Here is a 25,427-nt window from a genome sequence, read left to right on the forward strand (position 1 = left end):
TGATTTGCATTTCTCTAATAACTAATGATCATGAGCATTTCCTCACGTATCTGTTAGCCACCTGAAATGTCTCCTTTGGTGAACTACCTGTTCATATCCTTTGCCCATTTTTTAACTGGGTTATTTGTCTTTTTGTTGTTGAGGTTTTGCAGTACCTCATAGATTTCAGAGATTAGGCGCTGATCACATTTGTCGTAGCCAAAATTTTTTTCCCCGGTCTGTAGGTAGTCCTTTTATTCTTTTGATGAAGTCTTTTGATAAGCGTAAGTGTTTGATTTTTTAGGAGCTCCCAGTTGTCTAGTTTCTCTTCTGGTGTTTGCAAATTGCTAGTAATGTTCTGTATTCTGTTTATGCCATGTATTAGGGCTCCTAGTATTGTCCTTATTTTTTCTTCCATGATCTTTATCGTTTTAGATTTTATATTTAGGTCTTTGATCCATATTGAGTTAGTTTTTGTGCATAGTGTGAGGTATGGGTCTTGTTTTTTTTTTTTTTTTTTTTGCAGATGGATATCCAGTTATGCCAGCACCATTTGTTAAAGAGACTGTCTTTTCCTCAATTAATGAACTTTGGGCCTTTGTCAAATATCGGCTGCTCAGAGGAGGATGAATTTATGTCTGAACTCTCAATTCCACTCCATTGGTCTATGTATCTGTTGTTGTACCAGTACCAGGCTGTTCTGACTACCAGTACCAGGCTGTTTGGACTACCGTGGTGGTATAATAGGTTCTAATATCAGGTAGTGTGAGGCCTCCCACTTTGTTCTTCTTCTTCAGTAATGCTTTACTTATCCAGGGCCTCTTCCCTTTCCATATGAAGTTGGTGATCTGTTTCCGCATCTTATTAAAAAATGCCATTGGAATTTGGATCGGGATTACATTGTATCTGTAGATCGCTTTGGGTAGAATAGACACTTTTACAGTGCTGAGTCTTCCTTTCCAAGAGCAAGGTGTATTTTTCTACTTCTGTAGGTCTCTTTTGGTTTCTTGCAGTAGTGTCCTGTGGTTTTCTTTGTATAGGTCTTTTACATCTCTGGTTAGATTTATTCCCACATATTTTATCTTCTTGGGGGCTACTGTAAATGGTATTGATTTGGTGATTTCCTGTTCGAAGTTCTCTTTGTTGGTGTAGAGGAATCCAACTGATTTTTGTATGTTTATCTTATATCCTGATACTTTGTTGAAATTTTCTATTATGAACAGGGATTTTTATCATCTTTGTACATATGAGGAAACTGAGTGTGGCAGATATAATTTTCCAAAGATGGCTGCCACCACAATTTCCACCCCACATGCTCTTCTTACAAGGTAACACTGGAGTTCTTCCTATTGAGTGGTAGGATCCTTCCTTTTGAACCTGGATGGACCTTTATGACTGCCTGGATCAATACAATATGGCAGAAGTGATGCTATATGACTTCTGAGGCTAAGTCATAAAAACTGGGACACTTGCTCTTGAAACCTAAGCACCATGCTGTGTGAAGCCAAGCAGTCACAGAGAGAGGCCATGTGAAGGTGGTCTGGCCGACAGCCTGAGCTAAGTGAGGTCCCAGCCAATAGCCAGCATCAACAACCAGACCATGTGAGTGAATGAGTCTTCATATATGATTCGAGCTTGCAGCTACTGAGTCACCTCCAGACTTTAAGCAGCCCTAGCTGACACCACATGGAGCAAAAAGGAGTCCTCCCTAAATTGCAGATCGGTAAGCAAATGAAATAATCACTTAAGTCACTAGATTCTGAGCGTTTTGTTACACAGCAATAGATAACTAGAAACTGAGCTGTGATAAGCATTAGGAACCATACCCAAAGTTTTTTTCTGCATGGGACTCCTAACACCTAACTTCATTTACTTTTCATTGGTGCCACAGGCCTTGCACTAGGTAGGATTGGTTCCACCTTCCCTCTGCATTTATTCCATTCATCAACAAATATTTTTGAGCACTGACTATGCACAGGCACTGTTCTAAGTGCTTGGGATTCATCAGTAAACAAACATCAAAAAATCCCTACTTTTGTAGAGCTTACTTTCTAATATACACAGACAATAAACGTAATAAATCAGAAAAGTATACTGGATGTAAGAAGGAGCTGAGTGGGGATGCTGAGAGGAGGGAGTCCTGATTTTTAAATAAGGTGATTAGGGTAGGTCTCACTGAGAAGGTGGCACCTAAGTAGAGACTTGAAGGAAGCAATGAAGGAATGTCTGGAGGAAACTGTTACTGGCAGAGAGAAGAGCCTGAGTAAATGCTCTAAAAACGGAGCATGCTTAGTGTATTCAAGCAAGAGGGCCAGTGTGGCTGGAGCTAAGTGAACAACAAAAAAAAGAGTAGCAAGAGATGGAGTCAAAGAAGTGATGGGGGAGAACAAAAAGGACACCTAGCAGGCCACTGTATGGATGTTGGTTTTTTTCTCTGAGAAACGGAGACCACTGAAAGGTTTTGAGCAGAGGAATGATACACTCTGAATTAAGTTTTAAAAGGATCAACCTAGAGCATATGATTTCATTTATATGACACTGAAAAACAGACAAAGCTAATCCACAGTGATGAAACTTTTGATATCACTTCTTCTGTGGGCTACCTATTTATTTGCTCCACTTTTCAGAATTAAAAAAATCACCTGATATTTGAGGCTTCCAATTCATCTCATTTTCTCTTAACCTAGTAAAGCTTTCATTTCCATCACTTCGCCAAAACTGCTTTTGTGAAGTGACTTCCACGTGGTTAAGTTTAATGGTCTGTTCTCAGTCGTTATCTTCCTTGAACCATCAGCTTCATTTGACACAACTGATTTCTCCATCTTCCTTGAAACACCTCTGCTTGGCTTCCATGATATTACGGATACTGCTCTCTCAGTTCTCCTTCTACCTCACTGACTGCACCTTCTTTGTCTCCTTTGCTGGTTACTCTCCATCTCTTCACCAGTAAATACTGGCCACAGACTTCTTGTTTTCTGTATATTCACTCAGTTCCTTGGCAATCTCATCCGGCTCATGGCTTTGTAAACACACCATCCATCTTTCTGTTGACTCATAGACTTATATCTTCAGCCCACATCTTTCTCCTGAACTTTAAACTCGTATATTCAATGGCCTCTTTAATGTCTCCATTTGGGTGACTAATACACATCTCATACATAACACATCCCAAACTTAACTCCTGATCTTCCTTCTCAAACCTCCTCTACCTGAGGTCAACTCCATTTGAACTGATGACAACTCCACCCTTCCACACATCCAGACCAAAAACCTTGGGGTCATCCTTGACTCCTTTCTTTGTCTCATACCTCATATGCAATCCAAGAGCAAATCTTATGGTTCTACCTTTAAGCAGCCAGAATCTGACACTTCCCACTGGTCCAGGCCATAACAGTCTTTTGCCTCAATTACTGCAACACCCTTCTAACTCATTATTAACTCTTAATACTAGAGCATGGTAGTCACATCGATCCTCTTTTTGTTCTTAGGTCATCCTGTTTACTTTTTGTTATTGAGGTATAACTTATAGTAAAATACACAAATTTTAAGTTATATAATAGATGAATTTTTATACATGCAGCCTTCAGGAATCCACCATCCACAGAACATTTCTAACAGCCCTGCAGCCTCCTCCCAGTCACTACCTCCCCAGATACAAGATCATTGGAGGAAAGAAATAAATGAGAGAGAAAGACATTACGAGGATCATCAACATGTACAATGAAAGCGCCACAAACTAACAGGAATAACGTTGGAAAGAGTAGCCTTAAACCAGAAGCTAAAGCTGCTGAGAAATAACAGGCAGGGGTCAATGGGCCAGTGGATGACAGCAAGAAGAAGGCTACTGGAAGATATAGTCTGATAAAGCAGGCGAAAGGAGGGAGGGGAAACACTCTGGGCCCCAAGAACAGAACCGTTTGAGAGGACAGAACCGACTCCAACACCAAGCCCATGAGAAAGCCCAGGTCAAAAGAGAAACAACTGAAAGTAGGATTTGAAGACATGCCAAAAGCTGATTTTCTCCAGCCCCAGGAGCCCTTTCACTAGCTGCAATATAATCTTACAGCCACAAGATGGAGACCATGCTCATCTCTTAAAACACAGCTAGGCCTTGGAGGTACTGAAAACACCTCCCTCAGCTTCTCCGATCTTGCCCTCCCCCCCACCGCCCCCGACTATTTCTCCCCATCTCATCTTTGCTTCTTTTGACCACCCCTTCTCCTTCTTTCCCAAATCAACACACTTCCTCACACTCTAAAATGGGGTGGGGGACAAAAACTCTGTGTTTATATAGTTTTATAAGAGAAACCTTTTGCCTTATTCTCATCCACTTTTTCTACTTTGAGTACCACAGACGCACTCTTGTTTTTGGCCTTTTGCCTGGTGGTACAGTAAAAACCTTGTTGAGGGAAGGAGACTGAATTAAGTAGGCTGTAAACCAGTTTTAAATGAATAGCTATAAAGGATCTGCATTGGCGTAGTGGTTATTTAAAAGCCATGATATATGATGTGTCTACACGGTGCTTTAAAACAGCTTATCCCCATAAATATGCTAAAAACCATTAAATTGTACACTTTGAACAGATGAACTTTATAATACATAGTGTCACTATTATCAGTAAAGCTGTTCAAAAAACCCAGCGTGTCATCAAACTAACATTCCCCTCAACAACTCTTAGTTATACTAGTCCATACTACGGTTTTCATAAACAAATCCCTTTTTCAAAAGAGGGAAATATTAAACTCATGTAGTAATTATCATAATTCTGAATTAGTAGAGTCCAGGAATTCTACTGCTTTTTCAATTCATCTGGCTTACGTTCTGTTCAAGAGTCTGAGTGATGTGAACCAGCTAGTACAGCCCAAGGAATGAAACAGCTAAACCCAGGAAATATGCGGCAAATACGTACCGGAAATATAAACAGAAAGCAGGTATTACACATTACTACTCAAAATTCCTTAAAGGCTCCTTGTCGCTCCCAGGATAAAGTCCAAACTCCCCAAGAGGGCAGAAAAAGCCCTTCATGATCTGGCCCTGCCTACCTCATCAGCAGCTCAACACTCTGGCGGTCTCCCTCTGCACTCTCCCTTACCTCCAGGTCTTTGCTAGCTTCATTAGTACTGCCATGTTTCACAAATAATGTGCCCATGTAAATAACACACCCACATATAACACGCACAGCATGCCTAAGAAAATAGTGTGCAAGAGGGTTGTGCGGTTGGCAAGAAATGTATAACATGCATGTTATTTGTGTAAAAAATGGTAATTCCTTCTCATTTCTTCAGGTCTACCTTAAACAACGCCTCCTCCTGGAAGCTCCTGGAATGGCTCCTTCTTGAATGCTAGGCCAGATCAGGGCCTCTGTGTCTTATTTTCAGTCTGCTGTATTTATCCCATCACAGCACTTATCACACTGCATTGAAGTTTTATGTACTCATTATGTCTCCCCAACTTGTGTTCATATCCACCACTCTATTCTCGGTACCCTGCTGAGAGTCTAACCCATTGCCCTCAAGCAGATTCCTACTCATGGCCACCCGACGTGTGAAAGAGTAGAACTGCTCCATAAGATTTTCTTGGCTATAATCTTTATGGAAGCAGATTGCCAGGCCTTTCTTCTGTGGCACTACTGGGTGAGTTCAAATCACCAACCTTCCGGTTAGCAGTAGTAGCTCAAACCTTGTGTTCCACCCAGGGACTTTGCAGGGAGCCTAGCACATAATAAATGCTCAAAATTTGATGAATGAATGGCTGAATAAACCTCCTAGTAATTAAATGGCTGGTCAGCCCTTTGGCACTGACCATTAAGAGAAAAAATTAAAAATTATGTCTACAACCCAACCTACTCATGGATAACAAAGGAGAAAACAGTTGGCAAAGTGGATGTAGTCAGCACAGAATATCAGGTCCTTGTGGTAATGCTCTGAATAATTCTACCTCAGCCCCACGCTGCTTGTACAGTGTCTCAATCACAATGAGTTTTACTCTGGACATTGAGCAATGCCCCTTTTGGCTTACAGGTCTATGCCAGAGAAATGGGACCACACTCTCACAGGCTCTCTAGCTCTAGTTATTGGACCAAGTGGTGGAGAAGCTGCAAATATTTCTGAGTCTTCTTCCACTCCTTAGAAAGGAATTTGGGAGTCAAAAGGTAGCTAAAAGATCATTTAGTTGACTGGTTTTTAAAGTGGACTTACCAGATCCCCTCAGGGATCATCTAAAAGGAAAGAAAGCAAGAGAGAAGGTTTGAGCAGGCAGAGCTCCAAGCTCCTTTTCCCTCTTAACTGACCAAAGCAACTCTGATTTTAACTTACTATATTGCGTTTCCCCCATAAGATTATTTCGAAGAAAGAGTTCTACAGCTTTTATCTCAAATAAACCACCAATGTGGCCCAATTTTCTACTGAGATTCAGAAGTAAATACTGTGACTTCTCCAGCAATTCGCAAAGCCAAGGACTTTGGTCTCCTGACTCTCTATCCAAGGTTCTTCCTATTGTGCAAAATTGCCTCCCTACAAACTCAAGCATTCCTACAAAGTGAGGAGTTGTGAGCACTGTAAGTATACACAGACCAATAAGGACAAAAAGGTGTAAGGGGAACGAATAAAGTACAACCACAATGGAGCACTACTATGCTCCAGGCAATACAGTAAGTACTTTATATGCATGCTTTCTCCATGAAACCCAGATCCACCATTTACTTTATATGTCCTTGAACAATTTACTTCTCTTTTCATCCATACAAAGACAATATGGTAATCCCAAGCATGTAAAGTGTTAGCAGAATGCCTTACAAAGAAGTCACAATAAACAGCATCTTTTACTATTATTCTATTCAACCTTCACAATAACCTTATGGGGTGGGGAATGCTACCCCTTCAAACTTGTCCAAGGTCACACAGCTAGCAAGAGGGCTAGCCAGATGGTAAGCCCAAGTCTGGTTCCAAAGTTTTATTCTTTCAAGAATTCTACACTGTTTGGCCAAGTCATTGATTTTCTCTATGCCTCAAGTTTCCTCCCCTGAAAAAATAAAAGATTATCAACTCAACCTATCTCATGGCAACACTATGCAATAAAGCCAACAAAAACACTGTTTTCACCAGGCAGAATTCTCGTAGAAATAGCAACTGGCTAAGATCATCCCTTCTACCCATAAAAAACAAGGAAATGGATAGAAAATGGGGTTAGGATGTCACTTATCTTTGATCTTTTGGCCCTAAGCATGGGCCAAAGGAATGTTTTGCTACTCTCAAAACCATCCACAAAGGGAAGGGGTGAGCACCTCTCATTCCAGTGCCTCCCAACCACCCCCGTTCTTGTTAGTATATTTATCCAGGTAAAATTCAGTTAGTCAGTATGTATGGAATATGTGCACCTAGCATTTTGCTAGGTGCTAGCAAGAGGGTAATTAGGACCTGGCTCTTCTTGCCTTTAAGGGATCAGACAGGTATGACTAATCACAAAACAATGATAAAGAAGTTAGAAACCCTGGTGGTGTAGTGGTTAAGAGCTACAGCTGCTAACCAAAAGGTCGACAGTTTGAATCAACCAAGCACTCCTTGGAAACTGTATGGGGCAGTTCTACTCTGTCCTACAGGGTTGCTATGATTTGGAATCGACTTGACCGCAATGGGTTTGGTGTTTTGTTTTTTTTTACCCCTGACTATCTTACACAAAATATCACCTATCCTTTCACTCTCTGTCCTCTTACCCTGCATTTTTTCTTAGCACATTTTACCATCTGATATATACGCACTGGAAGGTCCTTGGGTGGCACAGCTTGAGTTCGACTGCTAACCTAAAGGTTGGCGGTTTGAACCCCCCAGCTGTACCTTCAGAAGAAAAGGCCTGGCTTCCATGGTTATAGCCAAGAAAATCCTACAGAGCAGTTCTACTCTGTAACACATGGGGTCACCATGTATCAGAATCGACTGGATGCAACTAATAACAACAACATACACACTGGAAGCTCAGAAGAAAGAAAAAGTAGTGATTAATTGTGTCAGAGGGTGGGGTATGGCAAGAAAATTGTTTATATTAAGCCTCAGAAAATCACAGGAAAATACAGAGGACAGTCTCATCCTTAATGCCATCTACGCCTGCACCACAGTCTAGCTCAGTTCCAATTTGTACTAGAAAGATACAGCACCAACTGTCTCTCTCATTCAGGGCTTCTTTCTGCCAGATTTCTTGAACCCAGTTCTAAGTGGCCCCAGCCAGCATTTCTGAGCCTAGCTCTTCTTCCTGTCCTGGTGGACCAGGAAAGTCTGAAATGGAACATAATGAAGCCAGCTTTCCCCTTCCCCCCAACACTTCCAGTTCCCCATAGTCATCTCATTTCTTTAAAGTCTGACAGTATATATACAAATATACAATTAGGTTTGATAGTAAATATTTTAGGTTTTGTAGGACCTAGGTCTCTGTCCCAACTACTTAATTCTGCCATTGTATCACAAAGCAGCCACACACAGTATGTAAGGGAACAGGCATGGCTGTGTTTCAATTAAACCTGACTTCAAAAAACAGGCAGTGGGCTGCAGGCCATAGTTCTCCAATCCTTGATCTAAAGGAAAATGGGAGAGCTATTTTTAAGCAGCTTCCTCCTGACCATTTCTAGTTACCTGTTTTAAAACCCTAAGCTGAGACCTTTATCCAGAAAGGTGAGGAGATGCAGAGAGCCACTCCAAATCTCATCACTTCTCAAGTGTTTCTATTTAATTATTTGATTTTTTTTCCAGAATCACAATTCACGTATTTGACATAACCAATCCTCAGGGGGTTAGCAGCCTAATTAGCATATAGTGATTCTCCAGGTTGGAAAGGATTTAGAGAGCATATGATCTAACCTCCCACTCAATGCAAGTCATCCAGCAAGTAGTCATTCAGCTCCTATTCCAACACTTCTAATGACAGGAAGGAATCTCATTTCCTCCCAAGGCAACTCATCCCTTCTTTGGATAGCTCTAAGGCTGCTGACCAAGAGGTCGGCTTTTAAGGTAAGATAAACTAGTTACCGCAGAGTCAATTCTGACTCACAGAGACCCCATGTGTGTCAGGGTAGGCTTATGTTACATCGGACTTTCAACAGCTGATTTTTTGGAAGCAGGTCATCAGACTTTCCTTCCAAGGCACCTCTGGGTGGTCTCGAACTTCCAACCCTTCAGTTAGCAGCCAAGCACATTAACTATTTATATGACCAAGGACTCCTAAGAGACCTTATTTATATTTCTTCTTAGCATATTTAACTACCTGATTATCTGTGAATTTGTCTACTGTCTACCTCTTTCTACTAGAATGTAAGAGCCATAAGGTCAGAAACATGTTTTCTTGCGTGTTTGTAGTTGTTCTTTACTGCTGTATCCCCAGCACCTTCAACAGTATCTGGTACATAAAACCAAAAACCCAAAACCAAACCCACTGCCAATGAGTCAATTCTGACTCATAGCAACCCTACAGGACAGAGCAGAACTGCTCCATAGGGTTTCCAAGGAGCATCTGGTAGATCTGAACTGCTGACCTTTTGGTTAGCAGCCAAGCTCTTAACCACTATGCCACCAGGGTTTCCCTGGTACATAAAATGGTATAAAATAATTGTTTATTGCATAAGTGGAAGAGACAGAGGCAGGGAGTGAGGGGCAAACAAACCAAGGTGTATTAAAAAAAAAAAAAAAACTATTCAGGGAACTTTAATTCAGCATGGCTGATGCAAGAGATGTTATAAGAGGTAGGTCAGAGGAAGTAACTGATAAGGCTGGAGGGGTAGACAGGGTCCAAATCACAGAGGACCTTGAAATCTCACAGCAAGTGAAGGGGATGAGGTGGTAATATTTGAGAAAACAACAATTTTGAAATGCCTCCTTCTCCCCTTTCTTCTTCTAAGCCTCTCCTGCCCCATTCTGATGATAAACATCTTTCAATGCATCAGAATCCCCTCCCCCCAACAGAAATGCACCTCTCTAAACTCTGCAGATATTTCTAACATAGCACCCATAATACTGACTTGTTTATATACTTATCTTCCTCTACTGGGATCTGCGCTCTGACAGTAGGGGTTGTGTCATCTTCATTTTTACATCCCGGACACTAAATAGAGTGCTTGGGGAAGGTGAGAACCTTATAAATGTTTGGTGAATAAATAAAGGTAATACCCATTGCTGTCAAGTCAATTCCAACTCATAGTGACCCTACAGGACAGAGTAGAACTGCCCCATAGGGTTTCTAAGGCTGTACCCTTTACAGAAGCAGACTGCCACATCTTTCCCCTGTAGCTGGTGGGTTCCAACTGCCGACCTTTCAGTTAGCAGCCAAGCGGTTAATCACTGAGCCACCGGGGCTTCTCATGAAGGTAATAGTCGTATATTCTGTACATCTGGGCGATCGTTTTCAGATCAGAGTGCTACATTCTCGGAATGATACTTAGCCTTGATGCCAAAGGTTGCAAACTCAAATACCAAATGTATCAGACCAGTAACATAAATGAATGACATGGGCCTGGTAGGAACTATGGCTAACTGGGGAGAATATGCCCTACTTTTATATGGAGTCTCTTAAATGTAGCCAACTAATTCAAATTAAAAAAAGGAAAAATAACATCACTGTGCAGACCCTCCAAAACACGTACTGAAATGCTGCAAGCAGGCACGGGAAGCGAATGTGCAACCTCTGTTCGGACAAAAAGATAAAAGCAAAGGAATAACACAATCAGAACTGCATTTCTGAAAGACCATTTCGACAGGAGAAACTAGGATGCTTCTGTAATAGTCAAGGCAAGAGAGAGGACACAGGTCTGGACTAAGACAGTGGCAACGGGGTAGAGAGTAGGGGTAGATCTGAAAGACGACCCAGTCTATTCAGGTTGCATAATGACGTCCAAGACTGCATGAGCTACTCTGGCATCCACATTATGAGTCTGGAGATTCATACAGTTTTTTTTTTAATTAACAGCTATTAAATCTAATTAATTTTGAAACTCTAAATATAGGGCTTAACGCTTATTTCTTTTGCACGCAATATACTAGTGATTAAAGATTACAGACTCTGAAGATAGAGACCCTAAGTTCAAATCCTGACCTTGCCACCTGCTAGCTGTGTGGCCTCACCGACTTAATAGGGTTATATAAGTACAAATGAGCTAATACGTGAAATGCTTAGAATAGTACCTGGTTCACAGTAAGTACCATGTAAGTTTTCACTTAAAACTACTGTTTGGTTTTTTTTTTGCATTCCAAATTGTTAGCTTCAATCTATTGTCCAAATATTCTCCATTCCTTCCAGCTTGCAAACATTCACTATTTATAAACCTGATAAAAACAAAAACCAAACCCACTGCTGTTGAGTTGGTTCCATCTCACAGCGGCCCTACAGGACAAAGTAGAACTACCCCGTAGGGTTTGGTTAACAGCTAAGCTCTTAACTACTGTGCCACCAGGGCTCCATAAACCTGATAGGCACATCTTTTCTATGTCTTCATTCACACTTATGTTCAAATTGTTAGCAAAATGTAAGCAAGAACGAGTCCCGTAGAATGCCACTAAAAATGTCCTCTCTAGATAAACATTAATCCATTAATTGGTTTCACACTACCTGCGTGCAATTTTCCAATCAGCTCTAAAGCCCACCTCAAATTTTGTCTTGGGGTCACACAAGAAAATCTTAAATAACTAATTTTAGCACTTAAAACACATTACCTTTGTAGCATATTCCTGACCCTACAGCCTAGGAACCTTATCAAAAATGACCTGTCCTGATATATATCAAGGTGCTACCTGGTAATTATCTCTGGATGGTGTGATTTTTTTTTTCTTTGTTTTTTGCTTGTCTTTGTTTTCTAATATTTCTATAATGAACTTCTAGGAGTCACTACGTTCTCATCCTTTGTTCGATCAGTTTTAGCATTTTACCAGGGATCACCGTCAAGTTTCCAGGGATGCCTTCAAGCCCAAAGACCTAGAAGTAACTCCAGATAAAGCAAATAGCTCTACAGGGAGAATTAGAGTTTATTCTGCCTTCAAAATATGTCCAGAATCTATTACTTTCTGGCTATGCCCTACCACCCGACTCCAAGCAAAGATCATCCCTTCCCTGGACTACTGATTACTGCAAAAGCTTCCTAAATGGTCTCCCTGCTTCCGCCATTGCTCACCTTTCCTCACCCTCCACAGTCTATTTTCCCATGGCAACCAGAGTAAGCCTTTTAAAACATAAATGAGAAATGTAATTCAGATCATGTCACTCTGTTCAAAACTTTCCAGTGGCTTCCTACCTCACATAGAAGAAAATGCACTCCAAAGGCCTCTAGGCTCTGCATGATCAAGTCCCATTACTTGTCCCTCCTTATCACCTCCTGCTCTTTCCCTACTCCCTCCCCTCCAACCACAATGGCCTCCTTGTGGGTCCTAGGATATAACAAGTCACACACATACCTCAGGGCTCTAATGCCTACTGCTATGAGTCAGAATTGGCTGGACAGCAACAGGTTTGGTTTTTGGTTCCTCTGCCAGGAATGCTTTTCTCCCAGATTATCTCCCTGGCTGAATTCCTCATTTCTTTCAGCTCTTGACTTAAAATATCACCTCATCAGAAAGGCCTTCCCTGATCATCTTATATAAGGTAGCACTCCCCTGACACCCCTACCCCTGCGTCCCATCACTTTCTATCACCCTACACTATTTTATTCCTCCTTAGCACTTATTACCTAACCAAAAAAAAAACCAAACCTGTTGCTCTCGAGTTGATTCCAACCCACAGCGATCCTATAGGACAGAGCAGAACAGCCCCATAGAGTTTCCAAACAGTGACTGGAGGATTCAAACTGCCAATCTTTTGGTTAGCAGCTGAGCTCTTAACCATTATGCCACCAGGGCTCCACTTATCACCTGCTGGGTGTTATTTATCCATTTAGTTGTTTGTTTATATCGAGTTATTCATTTATTTTTATCTGTGTCTACTTATTGGAATATAATCCTTGAAGGCAAGAACTTTGCTTTAATATCAAGAATTGAGCTAAGCACATAGTAAGAGGTTAATTTTTATCATCAGAACATAAGCTCCAGTATATAGCAAATTACCGTATCTGTGACAGGTATATGTAATAAGTTTTGTTGATAAAAATGATTATTTTCTCCCAAATTTCACCAACTATACTGAAAAACATTGGCGCGCCAATAAAAGGAGACTAGAGTACCATCAGAAAGATCAACGAGTAAATTAATACTGGCTTCCACTCCTGGTGGCATAGTGGTTAAAAGCTACAGCTGCCAACCAAAAGGTTGGCAGTTTGAATCCACCAGGCACTCCTTGGAAACCCTATGGGGCAGTTCTACTCTGTCCTGTAGGGTTGCTATGAGTTAGAATCAACTTGATGGAAATGGGTTTGGTTTTTTGCTTTAGCTGCCACTCTACTCAACGAGAAGTTAACTTCATAATCTAATTTCCTGAAGTAGGAAAAATACTCTAGGGAAAGGAACAGAACAAGAATCCTGAACCAATTAACAACAGGGTAAGAATTTGCCTTGAAGTTTCTCACTCCTTCAAGAAGAGTTCCGTACTATCCCTAACTATGTCTATTTCCTAAAGAGGGGACAGGGAAGCAGATCGGCAAGAAGTCTTGCTAGGATTCCCTTCCTATGTCCAGTCTCTCCTATGACTAGGACCCCTTTCCCAGAGTGGCTGCCAAATGCCTCAATCTCTGAGTTGCTCTACTTTCCCAGAAAGCCCTTCCCTATTACCCACTGGTGACTAAACCCTCTAGGTCCCTTAGCTACTTGCTATTTGAGGTCTCACTTCTGTTTCTTCTATTTCATTAGTGCTCTCCACTGTCACGGGCAACAACAACCAATAAAATAATGCCAAACAAAATCCAGGGACGGCTAGGGAAAAAGAGCTAATTGTCAAAGCTTTTTTTATTTATTTTACTTTGCTTTTTAAAGGTTAATTCATGGTATTAGAATCTACTTCTACCATTTACTACCTGTGTGAATTTGGAGAAGTTATTTAACTTCTCTAAGCCCATTCCCTTGTGGTAATAACAGCACTTACCTCACAGGGTTGGTGTAAGCATTAAGAGAGAGAATGTAAGTCAGACAGGACTGTGCCTGGCATATAGTAAGTATTTAATAAATGATAGCTAAGCCTACTTCTTAAGGATTCATGCAAGGGATTTTACCCTCGTTGGGTTGGTTAGTTGATTAAACAACAAAAACATGTATTTGGCATAGCATTTAGCTCATAATAGGCCATCAACAAATATTGATTTTCCTCCCTTCCCTTTAAGCGGTAGAAGCACTGGAGAGGCTTCAGAAACCACCCAGTTCTATCAGTGTGCACAGGTTTCACTGTGCAACACACTTACCATTTAGGTAACTTAAGCTTTCCGTCAATACTTCGGGCTGCTCCCTTGATGCCTGCTATCTTGGAATCAGTCAGCCACTATCTTTTCAATGGCAGCTGCCTCTTGACCTAGATAGAATAGGAAGAGATAGCAAAAGCATGAATCACACCAAGACTGTGCGCACCTAAAGATCTGTCCCAAAGACTTTCACATACAATGCAGTGTCAGAAAGAAGGGAAGGGAGAATCTGAGTCCAGATCCAGATTCTGAAGGAAGTTGGCTAGGTCTTTCTCAGGGAGGAGAAGAAAGACTTTAGTTCCCAAGAGACTTCCCATTCTCTATCAGATGATATGGTCGCAAGGTAGAATACATTGCCTTTCTTTAAATGGACAGCCATACACAGTATTCCCCAACGGTCTAAAAATCTATGTGACATCTTACAGCTGAGAAGCATCTCGGAAATCGACTAGTTAAATGCTCTTGTTTTAAGGAAGGAAACTCAAGCTCGGAAAACGTGAGTCACACAATTAGTTAGGGGTAAAGCCAGGATTCTACTAAAAACAAAATGCTCTTGGAAGATGGGTAAGGAAAAAATAAAAATTGGTGGAGTATCTACCACACCCCAGGCACTACGTTTTATGTTTTATATAAAACAATAACATGATGTTACCCCCATCTTACAGATAAAGAGTCTAAATTTCAAGAAGTAAAGTGACTTAGCCAAGGTCTTACAGCTTCAGTCAGGATTTAAACCCTAGGCTGTCTCACTACAAAAGCCCCGTAATCCATGGTGAATCATTTGGTTGCCTTCTAGAGCTGGATCTCAAAAGGTCCCTGAACTACCCAATATCAATTAGAACGAAAAATAGAGCTTTCTGTCTCCAAATTTACCCTCCTGGTTTTTTGATAAGTACCCTTTCTACAAGAGAACAGAAGAACCTACTAACCCATTGGACCTTACATTTAAAGTTAAGAAAGGCCCTCAAGAAGGGTTATTGAAGGTGGAAGATCTGAGTCAAACTTCCTGTAAATCCTTGTCGTAAATAAAAATGGAAAGGTGGCTTCTAAGCTACGGTAAACCTAAAGCTTTTATATATAATCTTATACTCAAATTATTAAACCACTGACCTTTCAGTGAGCAGCCAAGCTCTTTCAGGCTCCTTATGATAGCCGTTACCTAAGCTCGTTTGCTGCCACTCGTCTGTTAGTTTGTTGTACTGTAGTGACGTGCGTGTTTCTGTGATGCTGGCAGCTATGCCACTGGTATTTCAAATACCAGAAGGGTCACTCATGGTGGACAAGTTTCAGTGGAGCTTCTAGACTGAGAGAGACCAGGAAAAAGGACTAGGAATTTACTAAAAAAAAAAAAATTGGCCAAGAGAAAACCTTATACATAGCAGCAGAACACTGTCTGATATAGTCCCAGAAGATGAGCCCCTCAGGTTGGAAGGCACTCAAAATACGACTGGGGAAGAGCTGCCTCCTCAAAGTAGAGTCCACCTTAGTAGATGAAGTAAAGCTTTTGGGACCTTCATTTGCTGATGAGGCACGACTCAAAATAAAAAGAAACAGCTGCAAACATCCATTAATAATCAGAACGCGGACTGTACAAAGTACAAATCTAGGAAAACTGGAATTATCAAAAAAGAAATGGAATGCATAAAGATCAATATCCTAGGCACGACTGAGCTGACACACACTGGTATTGGTGATTTTGAATCAGACAATCATATGGTCTGCTATGCCAGGAATGACAAAATGAAGAGGAACAGCGTCACATTCATTGTCAAAAAGAACATTTCAAGATCTATTCTGAAATACGATGCTTTCAGTGATAGGATAATACCCGTATGTCTACAAGGAAGACCAGTTAATACAACCATATGTAAGCTTACACACCAATCACTAAGCCCAAAGATGAAGAAACTCTACCAATTTCTGCAGTCTGAAATTGATCAAACATACAATCAAGATGCACTGATAATTACTGGTGATTGGAATGCAAAAGTTGGAAACAAAGGAAGATCAGTCAGTAGCTAGAAAATATGGCCTTGGTGATACAAACGATTCCGGAGATCATACGACAGAATTCTCCAAGACTAGAGACATCTTCATTGGAAATGCTTTGTTTCAACAACATAAATGGTGACTATACACATGGACCTCACCAGACGGAATATACAGGAATCAAATCGACTACATCTGTGGAAAGAGACAATGAAGGAGCTCAGTATTATCAATCAGAGCAAGACCAGGGGCTAACTGTGAAACAGAACATCAACTGCTCGTCTGCAAGTCCAAGTTGAAGCTGAAGAAAATTAAAAGAAGTCCATGTAAGCCCTAAGTACATCCCACCTGTATTTAGAGACTGTCTCAAGAACAGACCTGATGCACTGACTATTAATGACAGAAGACCAGACGACCTGTGCAAGGACATCATACATCATACATGAAGAAAGCAAAAGGTCATTAAAAAGAAAGAAAAGGCCAAAATGGATGTCAAAAGAGACCCTGAAACTTCCTCTTGAATGTAGAGTAGCTAAAGTGAAGGGAGGAAATGAGGAAGTAAAAGAGCTGAACAGAAGATTTCAAAGGGTAGTTCGAGAAGACAGAATAAAATATTATAATGAAATAAGCAAAGACCTGGAGTTAGAAAACCAAGAGGGAAGAACGCACTCAGCATTTCTTAAGCTGAAAGAACTGAAGAAAATATTCAAGTCTCAAGTTGCCATACTGAAGCATTCTATGGACCAAATACCAGACAACACAGGAAGATGGAAAGAATACACAGTTATTGTACCAAAAAGACGTTCAACCACTGCAGAAGGTAGCATATGATTAAGAAGAACCAATGGTACTGAAGGAAGAAGTCCAACCTGCGTTGAAGGCATTGGTGAAAAACAAGGCTCCAGGAATTGACAGAACACCAGTTGAGATGTTTCAACAAATGGATGCGACAGTGAAAGTGATCACTTGTCTGTGCCAAGAAATTTGGAAGACAGTTACGTTGGCCAACCTACTACAAGAGACATTTGTGCCCACTCCAAAGAAAGGTGATCTAACACAACATAAAAATTATTGAAAATAATCATTAATATCAAATGCAAGTAAACTTCTGTTGAAGATAATTCAAAAATGGGTGCAGCAGAACATCAACAGGGAACTGCCAGAAATTCAAGCAGGATTCAGAAGAGGATATCATTGCTGATGTCAGGTGGCTCTTGGCTAGAAGCTGAGAATACCAGAAAGATGTTTACCTGTGTTTTGTTGACTATGCAAAGGCATTCGACTGTGTGGATTATGACAAATTACGGGTAGCACTGTAAAGAATGGAAATTCCAGAACACTTAATTGTGGCTCACGTGAAACCTGTAACAGACCAAGGGGCAGTCATTCGAACAGAACAAGGGGATACTGTGTGGTTTAAAATCAGGAAAGATGTGTGTCAGGGTTGTATCCTTTCACCATACTTATTCAATCTGTATGATAAACAAATAACCCAAGAAGCTGGATTATATGATGAAGAACGTGGCAGCGGGATTAGAGGAAGACACATTAACAATCTGTGATATGCAGATGACACAACCTTGCTTGCTGAAAGTGAAGAGGACTTGAAGCACTTATTGATGACGATCAAAGATGACAGCCTTCAGTATGGATTACACCTTAACATAAAGAAAATGAAACTCTTCACAAATGGACGAATAAACAACATTATGATAAACAGAGAAAAGACTGAAGATGTCAAGGGTTTCATTTTACTTGGATCCACAATCAATGCCCATGGAAGTAGCAATCAAGAATCAAACGACATATTTAACACCTCTTCAGGGTGTTAAAAAGCAAAAATGTCACTTTGAAGACTAAGGTGCCCCTTACCCAATGCACGGTATTTTCAATCACTTCATATGCATGTGAAAGCTGGATAATGAGTAAGAAAGACTGAAGAAGAATTGATGCCTTTGAATTATGGTGTTGGCGAAGAATACTGAATATACCATGGACTGCCAAAGGAACGAACAAGTCTGTCTTGGAAGAAGTAGAGCCAGAACGCTCCTTAGAAGACAGGATGGAGAGACTTCCTCTCACGAACTGTGGACACGTTATCAGGAGGGACCAGAGAAGGACATCATGCTTGGTAAAGTAGAGGATCAGCGAAAAAAAGGAAGACACTCGATGACACGGATTGACACAGTGCTGCAACAACGGGCTCAAACATAACAACGATTGTGAGGATGGTACAGGACCAGGCAGCACTTCATTCTTTTGTACATAGCTTCGCTATTAGTTGCAACTGACTCGACAGCATCTAACAACAACAACTCAGATTATTCTCATTTCCTCACAAACTGCCCATCCACATCCCTGAACACCACCTTGTGAGTCCTTCTGAAGCTACTGGTCCCTTTGAATCCGATTTCCACACTTCCACCAACAACCCCAAAACACACATACACACACACATATGGTATATACACATATATAAAAAATCCATCCTTGTGCCTCTAGCTTCCTAGAGAGCTAGAAGGCTAGAATTAAGAGGCAGAATAACAGGCAATAGTTGACCCTCTTTCCTGCCTCCACCCACTACCTGTCTCTTCCCCCCTCTCTACCCACCCTCCCAGCACACACACACACACCTTCTTCTGCATAGCCTAGACCTTTCCTACATAAAAATTCTGGAGCAGCCACTATTCTGAACTTCAAGAAATGATCACATAAATCCAGTCCATCTCCACTAAGCTGAAAAGTACTGCTCCAGCAGTCACCACCTACTGTCAAACGTGCTGACATGTTACTAAGGCCCAGGGGGCTTTTCTCTTCAAAACAGGATGGAACACACTGCCAAAACCAAACAAACAGGAACTCCAGATGATCCTGGTTTGTTTTCAACCGCCTACATTCCCTCCTTATTTCTAAGAGGTAGAAGCAAGCAGCCAAGTGATTTATTTGCTTATTAGTGCCGTTTACTTTTGCATCCTCAGAGTACTGGCCCTCTGTCTCTAGAAAGGGAGCCCCCGAGTAGTGCAAATGTTAATGTGCTCGGCTGGTAGCCAAAAGGTTGAAGGGTCAAGTCCACCCAAAGATGCCTGGAAGAAAAGCCTAGTGATCTGTGTCTAAAAAAATCAGCCATTGAAAATCCTATGGAGCATAGTTCTACTCTGACACACACAGGGTCACCATAAGCTAGACTCAACAACACTGAAGCTGGTTACTAGTCCCCTAGAAACATGAGGATGGCTGTAAGCGCTTTCAAACTCTTCTGTGCTATCCATTCAGAGAGCTGTCCACTCTCATGGTCACATCACTTCCTCAGGCCTCTCTTCCGGTGCTTGTTGTTGTTGTTATTTGGTGGTGGCGTGTGTGTGTCTATCCATCTAGAAACAGAAATGAAAGGTCCCATACAGATCATCAAGAGTCCAACTTCCTCATTTTCCAGAGGAGAAAGTGGATCCCAGAGATATGGGAGTTGCTCAAGGCTACAAAGAAGTTAATGGAAACATGGTCAAATCCACCCTGAGAAGAAAACAACAAACTGTATTGAGGAAATGCATCAGTATTTCCTCATTTGATTGCTGAGGATAAAACCTCTCTTCTGTAGATGTGGCTTTTGTTCCCAAAACGCTTGGTACTGGGATAACTCTGCTTCCAGTATGACCCTCCCACAGATAACAATAACTGGATAAAATACAAAAAACACCTGAACAGAACAAGGTTGGGGGATTTGGGGGAGAAGTTGAAAAGTGGAAGAAGGGACTGGCATGGGGTGAATTCCCCATTTTTGGCGCTGTGACCTGAGGGCGGTTTAGCCCAAGTTGAATAAAAAATAAAATCTATGCTTTCTGTCCTGAGAAACCAGAAAACAGAGCTCAGAGCAGCCACAGATTATGGTAACTAAGAGAGAAGAGAGTCAGAGGAGGAATGTCCCTAGTTCTACGTGTAAACTCTCCCCAAGGCTCTAGCTAACCCCTGAACCATGCATGTAAAGGACAGAATCCAAAGGCCTCAGCTAATGACAAAAGAACTGAACTGAGATTTAAACTGCCACCCACTGCAGGTGAGACAAAGTTTGCAGTTTGAGTCTAACTGAGTTTACTGCCTGCTGAGATATATTATATATAATTATAATACAGTATAATTATTTCAGCATTAATAAGCTGAAATGGACTGGCATTGGCCATTCTGAATTGGACAATCATATGGACTACTACGCCAGGAATGACAACTTGGAAGACAAATGGTGTTGCGTTCATCATCAAAGAGAACATTTCAAGATCTATCCTGAAACGTGGCGCTTTCAGTGACAGGATAATATCCATACACCTACAAGAAAGACCAGTTAATACAACTACTATTCAAATTTACTCACCAGTCATTAAGGCCAAAGATGAAGAAATTGAAGATTTTTACCAAGTTCTGCAGCCTGAAATTGATCGAACATGCAATCAGGATGCACTGATAATTACTGGTGATTGGAATGTGAAAGCTGGAAACAAACAAGGATTGTTGGAAAATATGGCTTTGGTGATAGAAACAATGTCGACCATGGATTGGACGGGACAATGGGTTGGAGAGGTATGCTGGTGAGGAGTGAGCTTCTTGGATCAGGTGGACACTTGAGACTATGTTGGCATCTCCTGCCTGGAGGGGTGATGAAAGGGTGGAGGGGGTTAGAAGCTGGTGGAATGGACACGAAAAGACAGAGTGGAGGGAGAGAGCGGGCTGTCTCATTAGGGGGAGAGTAACTGGGAGTGTGTAGCAAGGTATATATGGGTTTTTGTGTGAGAGACTGACTTGATTTGTAAACTTTCACTTAAAGCACAATAAAAATTATTTTTAAAAAAACCATCTAAAAACAAAGAAACAATGTCGGAGATTGTGTGTCAGAATTCTGCCACACCAACGACTTCTTCATTGCAAATACCTTTTTCCACCAACATAAAAGGCGACTATACACGTAGACCTCACCAGATGGAGTACACAGAAATCAAACTGACTATATCTGTGGCAAGAGACAATGGAAAAGCTCAATATCATCAGTCAGAAAAAGGCCAGGAGCCGACTGCTGAACAGAGACCATCAATTGCTCATATGCAAGTTCAAGTTGAAATTGAAGAAAATTAGAATAAGTCCATGAGAGCCAAACCTCGACCTTGAGTATATCCCACCTGAATCTAGAGTCCATCTCAAGAATAGATTTGATGCATTGAACGCCATTGACCGAATACCAGACGAGGTGTGGAAGGACATCATACATGAAGAAAGCAAGCGGTCATTAAAAAGACAGGAAAGAAAGAAAAGATCAAAATGGATGCCGGAAGAGACTCTGAAACTTGCTCTTGAACGCTGAGTAGCTAAAGCAAAAGAAAGAAATGATGAAAGAACCGAACAGCAGATTTCAAACGGTGGCTCGAGAAGACAAAGTAAAGTATTATAATGACATGTGCAAAGACCTGGAGATAGAAAACCGAAAGGGAAAAACATGCTTGGCACTTCTGAAGCTGAGAGAACTGAAGAAAAAATTCAATCCTTGAATTGCAGTAGAGAAGGATTCTACGAGGAAAACAGTAAATGACACAGGAAGCATCAAAAGAAGATGGAAGGAACACACAGAGTCACTGTACCAAAAAGAATTGGTCGATGTTCAACCATTTCGGGAGGTAGCATATGATCAGGAACTGATGGTAACGGAGGAAGGAAGAAGTCTAAGCTGCACTGAAGGCATTGGCGAAAAACACAGTTCTAGGAATTGACAGAATATCAACTGAGATGTTTCAACAAACGGATGCACCACTGGAAGTGCTCGCTCATCTATGCCAACAAATTTGGAAGACAGCTACCTGGCCAACCAACTGGAAGAGATCCATATTTATGCCATATTTATCCCAAGAAAGGTGATCCAACCAAATGCGGAAATTATCAAACAATATCATTAATATCACCCCACAAGTAAAATTTTGCTGAAGATCATTCAAAAGTGGCTGTACCAGCATATCAACAGGGAACTGCCAGAAATTCAAGCCAGATTCAGAAGTAGAAGTAGAACCAGGGATATCATTGCTGATGTCAGACGGATTCTGGCTGAAAGCAGAGAATACCAGAAAGATGTTTACCTGTGTTTTACTGACCATGCAAAGACATTCGACTGTGTGGATCATAACAAACTATGGATAACACTGCGAAGAATGGGAATTCCAGAACACTTAATTGTGCTCATGAGGAGCCTGTACATACATCGACAGTTGTTTGAACAGAACAAGGGGATACTGCATGGTTTAAAGTCAGGAAAGGTGTGCGTCAGGGTTGTATCCTTTCACCATACCAATTCAATCTGTATGCTGGGCAAATAATCCGAGAAGCTGGACTATATGAAGAAGAACAGGCATCAAGATTGGAGGAAGACTCATTAACAACCTGCGTTATACAGATGATACAACTTTGCTTGCTGAAAGTGAAGAGGACTTGAAGCACGTACTGATGAAGATCAGAGACCACAGCCTTCAGTATGGATTAAACCTCAACACACACACAAAAAAAAATCCTCACAACTGGACCAATGAGCAATATCATGATAAGAGGAGAAAAGATTAAAGTTGTCAAGGATTTCATTTACTTGGATCCATGATCAACACGGATGCAAGTAGCAGTCAAGAAATCAAAAGATGCACTGCCATTGGGCAAATGTGCTGCAAAGGACCTCTTTAAAGTGTTGAAATGCAGAGATGTCACTTTGACGACTAAGGTGCACCTGACCAAAGCCATGGTATTTTCAATCGCCTCATATGCATGCAAAAGTTGGACGATGAATAAGGAAGACAAGAAGAAGAATTGATGCCTTTGAATTACGGTGCTAGCAAAGAATACTGAATATACCATGGACTGCCAAAAGAAGGAACAAATCTGTCTTGCAAGAAGTACAAACAGAATGCTCCTTGGAAGCAAGGATGGCGAGACTACGTCTCACATACTTTGGACATGTTATCTATCAGGAGGGATCAGTCCCTGGAGAAGGACATCTGCTTGGTAAAGCAGAGGGTCAGCGAAAAACAGGAAAACCCTCAAGAGCATGGATTGACACAGTGGCTGCAATAACGAGCTGAAGCATAACAACAAGTGTGAGGATGGCAAGACTGGGCAGTTTTTCGTTCTGTTGTACACAGGGTTGCTATGAGTCGGAACTAACTCGACGGCACCTAACAACAACAACAAAACATGAACATCAACAGAATCCAGAGTCTCCACAATATAACACTGACAGTGTTCAGGATACTATCCCAAATTATACAAAGAACTTAATTTTAATTTGCACGGGAAGAAGACAATCGGCCAGTGGCAACTCCAAGATGATCCAGATGTTGGAATTACCAGACAAGGGCTTATAATTAAGCTCAGTAAGATAAAGCACAATATGCTTACAATGAATGAAAAAATAGTAAACGTCAGCAAAGAAACAGAAAAAAAAAAAGAATCAAATGGCAATTTTAGAAGAGCAATACAATACCTGAAATAAAATTTCACTGAATGAGCCAAAGAACAGAATGGAGACGACAGAGGGAACAGTCAACGAAACTTGAGGATCAATCAATAAAAATTATCTCCACTGAAATAACTCTGGGCCATCTGCAATCTCTAGATAAACTACCCCCTCAGGCCCTTCACCCAAGTGCACACTGATTACTTTCTGTTTTCAGGGAAACCAGTATCAGAGAGAAACAGGATGACATGGGATCACAGTGTTAGAGAAACCATTACCTGCAATTTTGTTGACCAGGCCACTCATCTACTAACTAACCTCTTCAGGTTTTCCAGATGTAAGCAAAATCTGAGATAACCAGAATATCCAAAGACCCAGGAGTCATATCTAGTGCCCCACTGTATTAAGAAGCAATAAGACAGTCATTTTTCCCCCAATCACTGAGCAAGAATGAGTAAGGACTTTAATGGTCTTTCTGCCCAAGGCAGTCTTTTCACAAAAAGCCAACCTGGTAGACGGGCTAATGGCGGGATGGGGTGGGAACAATCAGTAGATCTGAGACTGAAGAGTGTACCAGCAGCTTTCTAATAGCTAAGTTGTGAGAGCAGCTAACCTAAATGCTACCACTGACCAGCTTCCTACACTCCAGTCAGTTCCTGTTGGAGTCCGCGACACTCTAGGTAAAAGTGAAGACAAAAACATAAGCTCCAGAGGCCACGTCAATTTCTATAAGCCCTGCCTTCTTCTCATCCCCCTCTTCCTCATATTCTCCTCATAACAAGGGAAGAGAATCCCGAGCAAATGATCTTTACTGACTAAACTGGGAAACTGAGAAAAAGTACATGTGCCATCTCAGTGTAAGGCGCCTTAAACTGGGAGTCAGGAAGCCTAGGAGGCAGCCCTAGTTATGCCACTAACACATTGTCTGACCTTGGATGAGTCTTTTAGACAATCTGGGCCTCGGTTTCATTGATCAAGCGAAAAGGACAGACAATGATATCTAAGATCCTTTCTAATAACAACGTATATGACATCCTTATCTGTGTTGTCTCCATCTCCCTTGAAGAAGCTATGAATAATAAATAGTCACCAAAAGACAGAAGTTGAGACATGCCAATTAATTTGATTCATGAGACTACCTTAATGCTACACGATTATTCAATTCTTTGAAAGAATATGTTAATTAAAAAAGTCTCATCACTAATTCTTAATTTATATTAACACTAGAGATTTCACATCGATCTACAATGGAAGGCTGCAAAGATAGTCTTTCATCTGAAAGTGCTTCTAATTCTCCCCGGATAACTTTTTTTTTTTTTTTATTGTCCTTTAAGTGAAAGTTTACAAATCAAGTCAGTCTCTCACACAAAAACTTATATACCACCTTGCTACATACTCCCATTTGCTCTCCCCCTAATGAGACAGCCCGCTCTCTCCCTCCACTCTTTCTTTTCGTGTCCATTTTGCCAGCTTCTAACCCCCTCTACGCTCTCATCTCCCCTCCAGGGAGGAGATGCCAACACAGTCTCAAGTGTCTACCTGATACAAGAAGCTCACTCCCCAGGGTAACTTTGTTAATCTGTGTAACCCCTGGGACAAGAAGGCAGATATTCTTATCCCTCATATGACAGACAAGCAGAGAC

The 25,427-nt window shown here is 41.2% G+C and overlaps 1 protein-coding gene across 2 annotated transcripts in view; it reads right to left on the reverse strand.

Moving 5' to 3' along the window:
- The window catches only part of LUZP1 (leucine zipper protein 1), a 107,793-nt gene that overhangs the window by 24,541 nt on the left and 57,825 nt on the right, over positions 1–25,427 (reverse strand). Inside the window, exon 2 of one of the 2 annotated variants that reach the window (XM_049878227.1) lies at positions 14,331–14,437. The exons of the other annotated variant lie outside the window; for it this stretch is intronic. The gene's annotated coding sequence lies outside the window, so the exon portion shown is untranslated. The remainder of the gene's footprint in view (positions 1–14,330; positions 14,438–25,427) is intronic. 2 annotated transcript variants of the gene reach the window in all.

Source organism: Elephas maximus, chromosome 3 (assembly GCF_024166365.1).
Source record: "Elephas maximus indicus isolate mEleMax1 chromosome 3, mEleMax1 primary haplotype, whole genome shotgun sequence".
Lineage (NCBI taxonomy): Eukaryota > Metazoa > Chordata > Mammalia > Proboscidea > Elephantidae > Elephas > Elephas maximus.